The sequence below is a fragment of the Ischnura elegans genome, chromosome 8, assembly GCF_921293095.1.
Source record: "Ischnura elegans chromosome 8, ioIscEleg1.1, whole genome shotgun sequence".
In the NCBI taxonomy this organism is placed as follows: Eukaryota; Metazoa; Arthropoda; class Insecta; order Odonata; family Coenagrionidae; genus Ischnura; species Ischnura elegans.
This window is the reverse complement of record NC_060253.1, coordinates 24,010,516-24,019,575: the sequence shown is the minus strand read 5'-3', so window position 1 is coordinate 24,019,575 and position 9,060 is coordinate 24,010,516.

Below are 9,060 nucleotides of genomic sequence, written 5' to 3'. Positions count from 1 at the left end.
AGACAGAGTTACCCAGATGTTAAGCGAATTAGGCTGGGAGCCGCTGGAGACTCGGAGGCTGCGCGCTAGGCTTAGATTGCTTGAACGACTGAGAATGGATGGATATCTTTAAGAGCGACACAGAGAACATAATATTAGAGCCGCACTATATTTACAGGTCCTATAGAAGTGATAAATTAAGAGCGATGTTTTTCCGAACGGATAGATATGGGAATTCGTTTTCCCCCCGAACCATAGAGGATTTCAATAAATGCTAGTCGTAATTTCCTTAGAGCACTTCCTTTTTATTTGAATACGGCTGGTGTCCTAATACCCCCTGCCACACGCCTTTTATGCGGCTTGCGGAGTATCATGTAGATGTAGATGTAGAATACTGGTGTGATCGGCGAAATTTAGGTTTATGTTTCAAGTATTAAAGTTAATAAAGAAATTTTATTTATAAAAGTAAGCCAACAGGAAACGTGTAAAAATTATGAAATGATGTTAATTACATAAAAAAACGTTGCCTTTGCAGTAACTCTATTTCACGGAGTCGATACGAAATAGACAATCGTTACAAAGGCAGCTTGTACGCAAGTAACATTCTTTATGTATATATTTTCCACGGATATTATGATAATATCCGTTTGTAATATTATACAGATATTTTTCTCTGAGAATGGATCTGCGTCACGAATTTTATGACGTTGGAGGGACTTTATTTGTTTTCCCCCTTCCGGTCACACGCGGGTGACATCCAAGGCAACGGATTGCCGCAACTCGAGGAATTTTCCCAGCAGGGAGCGTCGTATTAGCGTCCACGTGTGGAAATGCTGGCGGCTGGTGATTGTCAACGATCGATTCCCGTTTTCAGTCTTGTAAAGGCTTTGTGGAGCTCATTTTGAATTCTCGAGAGAATATTATCATAAAGAGACCCTTGTACCTAAATACACTCATTCATACTACACAAAATTAAATCGTTGATGAAATACATTACTTTTACTGATAGTAATGGATATTATGACTATCTATCTCTATATAAGCTTCCAGCCACGTGATAGAATAGGACCCGGTAGATAGTCTATTCCATACGACAGCAATTTTATTTGAAGAATATAACGGAAGGAAAAGTTGAAACATTTCTTTCTCAAAAAATTCTCTTTTAGCACAGCCCACAAGCGTAGGTTGATTTTAAAACAAACATTCTGAAAATAATTATTCACAATGAAATCAATCATTCAATAAATGGCGGCCATGTCATCGATCTTTTAACATTCAACTACCGGAATAAAAAATTTTCTGTCCAAGAAAATGTAAAGTTTTTGCTACCCGTATAAACGACGATAATATAGGTAGAATTTTATCGAAATCTACCTATAAGAGCGCAACAAAAATGCAAGCATATGTACGCTCAAGAGGGCTTCATTTAAAATTTTATGGCTCCAAATTTTTAGAGATGAAAATAACTTCCGTATTTTTTTAATGGGAGTTTATTTTTCGTATCCAATTATTATTTTCATCGTTCAATGTGCTCGATTTTTCCATCTTTTAACGCAGGAGACGGTTGTTATTTTCAATATTAGGCATAAAAAATTATCCATGTCAGACAAAAGAACCTACCATAAAAATTTATTACCATAATATTTATACTTGGAAGATTTCAATCTGATTCGGATACTCTGAAATGGTGCCGTTCACTCAAACTCAAAATCGTAATACGCTTAAATAATTCGGTAGTAGGAAAGTAAATCTAAATTATGAGGGAAAAAATCACCCTAATTCATTCATTCTCCCAAAAGTTTAAAATAGGAAAACGCCGCTCACAATTTCATGAGTCAGTGACGTCATCAGGGTTTTGACTCATTGACTCGTTCCGACAGAACCGAGCATTAAAGGAAGGAATTCCTCACAAGAGTGAAAACAACAACGATCCACACGAGACCATTGCGAGGAGTGCCTGAGACGTTGTGACCCGCTCGGTATGATTCCGTGACATCACCAACTCATCTACGAAAGGATTAAGACCATCGATTTTTTTTTGGCCGCGGAAAGTTTGAGAAGCAGGAGGCGGGACGGATCCAATAACGTAAAAATAAGGGTATTTTTATTTCGCTAACTACTTCACACTCTGAAATTTAAAAAAATGGTTGAACGAGCCCAATTATTGCTATTATTTAATGAAATATTCTTATCCCGACGCTGCGCGGGGATCCACTCACCAATTCACCGAGGTCCAAGAGAGATTCCGCCATCCGCCACCGACGGCGCTGCATTCTTTCGTTCATAGTGGCTTCCTCCGCCTGGCGTCGCCAGATATCTGCGAAAGAAAATTTAATTTAGCACCAGAATATGACTTATTAAAAAAAGCTTACTGCACGGAAATTTCTTTGTACCGTTTTCTCTTCAATTTCGCTTCATTATTTCAGATCATTACTTAAATTTACCTCTATTCCCGCAGTCAAGTTTGGTGAAAAACTCTACAGTGCGTTTTAGATAACCTCACTTCGTCAGCCCTAGCGTTTTAGGGTGTGTAGTCCGTAATTTTTAATGCTTTAGATAATAGCATAGGTTTCCGACTGCTCGGGGTTCTTTTTCAATTTCGTATGTTTTTCTCGTAGTCAACGCAGAGGGATGCAGTGGATCAGTGGATAATAGATCATTTCGGGTGGAGAACCCTCTTTGACATACGTTCCTGAGGAGACTACAGTATACCACTCTAAAAATTGTTTTGACAGTTATGATGAGAGGAGGTGATAAACCAGAAATTTGCCTCGGGGGGTGCATGAGTGGTATGTGGGTGGCCTAGACTCGTAAATTATTTTTGCAAATTCGCACGCGTTTAATATAATCCGATTTTGTGAAAATTTCGGATTGAATTTCTTTTCTTCTCTTGAATAACATATTTAATGTTGATTCAATGTAATGGAAATGGGACCTATACTCCTAGACACTGAATCAACAACAAACACAAAATTTCGCATGTGAGACTTTTTCATCAGGGTCCTTCATTTTTCATAGTTCATAGAAAGTCTTAAGGTAATCTCCCCTGGGGTATTTGTCTTCTTATGAGATGTATGGTGGGCAGTCGCAACAGGGGAAATAATTCGGATGTGAGGGGGGGGGGGGCTGAAGCCCCCAAAACCTTCCTCCAGGCTACGTGCTTGGATGAGAGGCGACCGCGCCCGTCGAGGCACTTCATGAATATTTATCAAATAAAGCTAAGCTATTTCGACCTCAAGATAAAAAGTATATCTCACGCGTAATCGAGTGCGCGTCGCTTTATCTTTACATATAAAAGAGGATTTCTGTTTGTTTGTCCGCTATGCATTTCCATTCGGCTGTACGGATTGTAACCAAAGTCAGTGCCTAGCTGCATCCCATGCTACCAAAGCCCATAGTTTCACTTCTGGTTGTGTTAGACGCGTCCTTTGCGTCGTTTTCTCTATAAAGTTTGTTACGTCACGTCATACAACTTTTCTGGTTGGGCATCCTGCCGATTAGGCACACCTCTTGACACGATCGAAGGGAAAACATAACTCAAAGGATTCTACGCTTAGCTAGCAACAGTGGCGCAGCGAGGGGGGGGGGGGGTTTGGGGGATAAACCCCTCCCCCCCAGAGCTCAGAGAAATTTTAAGAATAATCCATTTTACTTCATTGGATTGATATTACTAATAGAATAGTGTAAGGATTAATAAAATATCTCTCAGGAAGCCGTGAAATTCACCATTTTGAACCATTTATATTAAAATTTCGCAATTTATTAATCTCGTACCTACCGCTTATCCTGGTGGGTATTCCATACCCTCACACACCCCGGTATTAGTTGCACCTAAACCCCCCCCAGCCTTAATTCCTAGCTGCGCCCCTGGCTAGCAATCCTCTTGGCGCAGACCTTTTTACTGGGGTGTGCGCTCACACGACATTTTTGTTCCGCGCACGTACGGACACACGTGATGATCAATGCTGTGGAGCGGGTTATAAGCTGATCCCTTACGCAGTATGTATACGGAATCGTTTCTTCCTTCGTTTGCTGTGACATACGCATACCATCATCATCATGCTTGCTTTGTCCCTTTTCCTGCCGTTTGACCATGAATTACAAGTTTCCCACTTTTCTGTGTACTATCCTTACCGAGCAACGCCTGGTGGCCTGCTAGTGCTCTGTAAAAGAGGTCCCCGGAGATTAAATCGGGTCCAATGCAGCAAACCGCTTATAGTCTTTATTTTAGATTATAAAAATGGTCCGCATTTATTTACTGGTGCACGACGCCTTCCGATTCTCACGTCATTTTCAAGTACACAGTGTAGTTGATAATGATTTAAAATTCGAAACAACATGCGCCTAAAAATATTGTTAAGTGGTTCCACATTTTTTATTAAAATTATTATGCCTATATAATATATCTCGCCGGCTACAGTTACTTTTATGCTTGAAGCCAGTCTTATTTAGGTAACTATTTCCATGACGTGAAATGAATTTCTCCGTAAAGGCCGGATTATCGACGAAATTAGAAATAAATGTACATTTAGCTTCACACCTTTGGGGCGCTTGTAGAAAATATTAACTCCCACTCGACGCAATATTTCATTCTTATTCAGAACTAGAGCAACATGCAGCCGCACACAAGGCATTGAAACTAGGTTGAGTAAACTCAGCTAATTTTTTCCCAAGGACGTGAAGTTTAGGCACTGGAATCTTACACTCAGTACTTTCTACAAATAATTTATTGCTAATTTTTTCTATACAGGGTGTTTCAGGAGGAATCTGCAATAGTTCAGAACGTTGTAGGGGAGACAAATTTAAGCATTTATTGTCCATAAACATGCGGTCACAACTCCTTCGTTACTGAGCTATGGCAACGCAAATGTTTTTTTTAAATTCACTTAGCGCTTGCCATGAAAACAGTTTTTTTTGTATCCTCAGAATGTTTAAGGACGTTAAATAATTAAGGTTGGACGAAAATGTACGATTATAATTGTCTGGGACAAGTAATCTTTGAGATTAATTTAAAGAGAGCTTTTTGAGAGCATCAACAATACGATTGCTCAATGTCACCTATTTTGAGATTAATTCTTTCGGGCAATAATAATCGCACATTATTTCGTCCAACTTTAATTATTCGATGTCCTAAAAGATGCAGAGTATTAGATAAAACGTCAAAAAGGCTGGATACTCAAGATAAACCGTTTTCATGGTAACTGTGCAGTGCATCCAAAAAAATATTTGCGTTGCCAGAGTTGAGTAACTAAGTGGTTGCGACCCCATGTTTATGGACAAAAATGCTTCAAATTGTCTCCCCTACCACCTCCTGAAGCATTGCAGATTCCTCCTGAAATACCCTGTATACTGACCTTGAGAGTACTCTATTACGGTTCTCAAAACCACTGTAGAGGGCCCGCTTACCCCATGGCGCGGCGCTGGCTTCGGTCCTGCGTCGATGTTGGCGAGCGTTGGCCGGCCATTTCACCTGGAAGGAGTGCGCCAAGATCATGCTGTCTCCGCTTCTGTAAAAGCCTTCCCACCGACTGTCCCGCACCTAGCACATACTAATCGAAGCAACCCGTTGGCGTCTCTTCGCCCTCTGCTGCGACGTTATCGCACATTGTTGCGACAATTCCTAGGTGCCATTGGGAGGGAGAAAAAGCAAGCACGTGGCCGGAAGAGAGAGGGGGGCTTCAGCTCCTTCCCTTCAGTCTCCCCCCCCCCCCCAGAAATTTTTCCCTTTTGACGAGATATAGAGAGACCTGTGGGGCCGAAATCGCTTAGCTGAATTTGATAAATTTAACTGTCTTAAACTGATTAAACTTAACTGTCTTGACGGGTGTGGGATCGCCTTTAGTTCAAGCACGTAGTCAGGGGGAGGGGAGTTTGGGGGGCTCAGTCCCTCTTCCCCTCCCCGAAATGTTTTCCCTTGTGGCGACTGCCCACCATACATCCTTCTAGGACACAACTAGCCCACGGTCACCTATTCTTATCACATCACCTATTCGTATCACAAAATCGGATAATATTGACTAAAGTTTAAACCGAAGCACTAAAGTTTAAAAAATTTCGAAAAATTAGGCAGATTTCGGAAAATGAAACGCGCATGGAGACCATCCACAGGTGCAGTTTATTTATGACTTTCTCTCAACAAATAAAAGTTGTCAATTTGACAAAGCCTCAGATCCAAAAATTTCACAAAATCAGATTATATTCACTACTGCCGCCATTGTCCTCAAGTTTAAAAATTTTCGAAAAATCACACTAATTTAGGAAACAAACACTTTTGGAAATCTATCCACAATAACTAAGCCCGCTTTGGTTAAAATCCACATTGTCTATGAATTTCAGCATTATTTAAACGAAATTTGTTGCTTAATTAATGAAATTTTTGGTCATTCAATGGGGGAATTGACAAATAAAAAACTATCAGTATAGGCAACCCACAAACCACTCCCGAAGAAAATTTCTGGCTTCATGCCTGAGCAGAAGGAGAACATTTCCTTGTGTGGAAGTACAGAGGAGTGGCCCATTGTGATATCAACTTCATCGCATATGCACTCTTCAGGTGGAGACCATTGCCCCTGCATACCTCGTTGTTGTTTACACTCCCATGAAGAATTCCTCCATTCAATGGGCAGTTCTCCACAAACAAATTAATGAGCCGAAGCACTATTGATGACACCAAACCATGGAAAGTGGTTGGCAGTTCTAGCATTTTTTTATTTGAAACTTTTGAAAGAATGGCTGCAGACATTGATTTTTTTGGTTGTACGTTATTTTTCCCCCTGCCATATCCCCAATATTTGCCCCTGGCATGGGTGATTATTTGATTACGGTAAAAATAAATATTTTACAGATATCCAACTGTTTCTTGATGTTTTTGAAATGTCATTTATGAATATCCTATGGATCTCCTAAAGCAGGAACTTTGAACATCTTCTGAATATCCATGCAATGCTAATTGGCTATGGAAGATATTGTATGGCTATTATGAAAGTTATGCCGTAGCATTATCTGGGTATTGAGTGGATATCATTTGCTACTTTACACTTGAAAATGATATTGGGACCCATATCACCTAAACCCACCTTATATTTTCACTGATTTCCCTTGCTTGAACCCTGTTGGATGAAATGATTCCGTCTGCTTGTTATCAAAGCTATTAAAAAATCATATTGCTGGCCACAGATTCACACCAGAAATGTGTCCAGTTACTAATCAACTCCTAATCAGGCAAATACATATCTAAGGAGAGGGCAGGGTACCCTACCCAAGAAATAAGGTGAATAAATAAAGAATTAATACTGCAGTCTGTATGGAATAATCCCTCTCTAAATCCGCCACTGAATTTTATCATACCAAAAGCGTATAAAATAGGCCGTAAGTTTAGAGGTATAAATTGTATTTCAATTCGTTAAAATGGGTAAATAAATTGGAAAATATAATTAAAAATACTTTTTTGCAAAGTGGCAACCTCCAAAAATTAACGAAAACATTAGGTGGTCCCTTTTGGGACCGCAAGAATGATAAAGGTTAATCAATCATTACAAAATAATGTCAGATGCATGCTGGTGGAATATGGAGCAGGGCCGGCCTTAGGGCGGGGCGACCGGGACGACTGCCCTGGGCCCCGTGCTTTGGGGGGCCCCGCGTTCGTGAAAAAAAAAATTAAAATATACGATAGTATATACGATGGTATCATAATGGCGTAATTACGAAGTATGAATTTGGGAGGGGAACACATACTTAGCCAGAGAGTGGTAGGGATTCCAAATGCTCGAGTTTGTCGATGGGGTATAGTTTAATATTTTAAGTGAAGGGCCCCGCACTGAAGGTTCGCCCCTAGCCCCGCACCTGCTAGGGCCGGCCCTGATATGGAGTACTGACTTCATTCTGAGGGGAAGACAGTTGCAGTAGCCTGCTACATCATTAACAGATGCCCATCATCTCCATTGGAGTATTGGTAAGAGGTATCAAAGTAGCTGATATCTGTTGGCTAATTTGGGAAATGATATTTCCCCATTCTAAATTTTCCTTACTTATTGGATACCTGAAAATTCATTGGCAATTATTACAAAGTTTATCTACCTTCCTTCTATCTCTTTCCCCTCCTCTGACACTCCCATACTTCCACAAACATCTTTTAAGTAGGTATTAAAAAATACATTGATTTTATCATGCCCTTTATGTTTTTCAGTAAAAATTCACCAATTCTAATTTTTGATTCAGTAAGCTAGCTAACTTTTGCCCATTCTCAAGACATGCTCCCATTTCTTGCTCAAATTTGGAGTCTTGGGGAGCCTATGTACACAGATCAGGGGTGCAGCTAGAAATTAAGGCTAGGGGGGTTTCAGGCGCAACTAATACTGGGGTGCCTAGGGGTGTGGTATACCCTCCAGGGTAAGCGGTAGGTGGTAAGTGGCCTTCCTCAAGAAAAAAAGTTAAGATAAATGGTTCAAAATGTTGAGTTTTACGGCCTTGTGAGGTATATTTTGTTAATTATACTCACATGATTCTATAAGCAATATTACTACAATTAAGTAAAATGGATTTAACTTAAAATTTCTCTGAGCTCTGGGGGGGGGTTTCATCCCCCAAAAACCCCCCCCTCACTGCGCCACTGACACAGATGGCATTTGTCTCACACCAGTTGGCACAACCATGTAACTATAAATGCTATGTGCTTTGCTGCTCATGAATTTCTTATTTCTGTGATTTTCTATCAGAACGCTATTGGTATTCGTATATGAGAATAATACTCAGGTACTGTTAGGTTACCATTTCACATGAACAAACATACTATTGCAACCATTGGTTGATTTAGAGGGTGGACACATGCCCCTGTGCCCCCTCCCAGATGCTTAAAAATAGACAAGATTTTTAATGTGGTTGTAATTACGCTCGTTTTTGTGTGTGTTAAGGAGCCTCAATCATTTAAGCCTTGAGCCTAAGACCTTAAGTTAAGACCTTAAGTTTGAGCCTTAAGTTAAGAAGACAGATTTGCCTGTCATTTGTCATTTGCTAATCAGCACTCAAAATGGGGCATCGCCCAAGTGGGAAAGGGGCTAAAAAGTGTCGTTTTTATGTATGTAA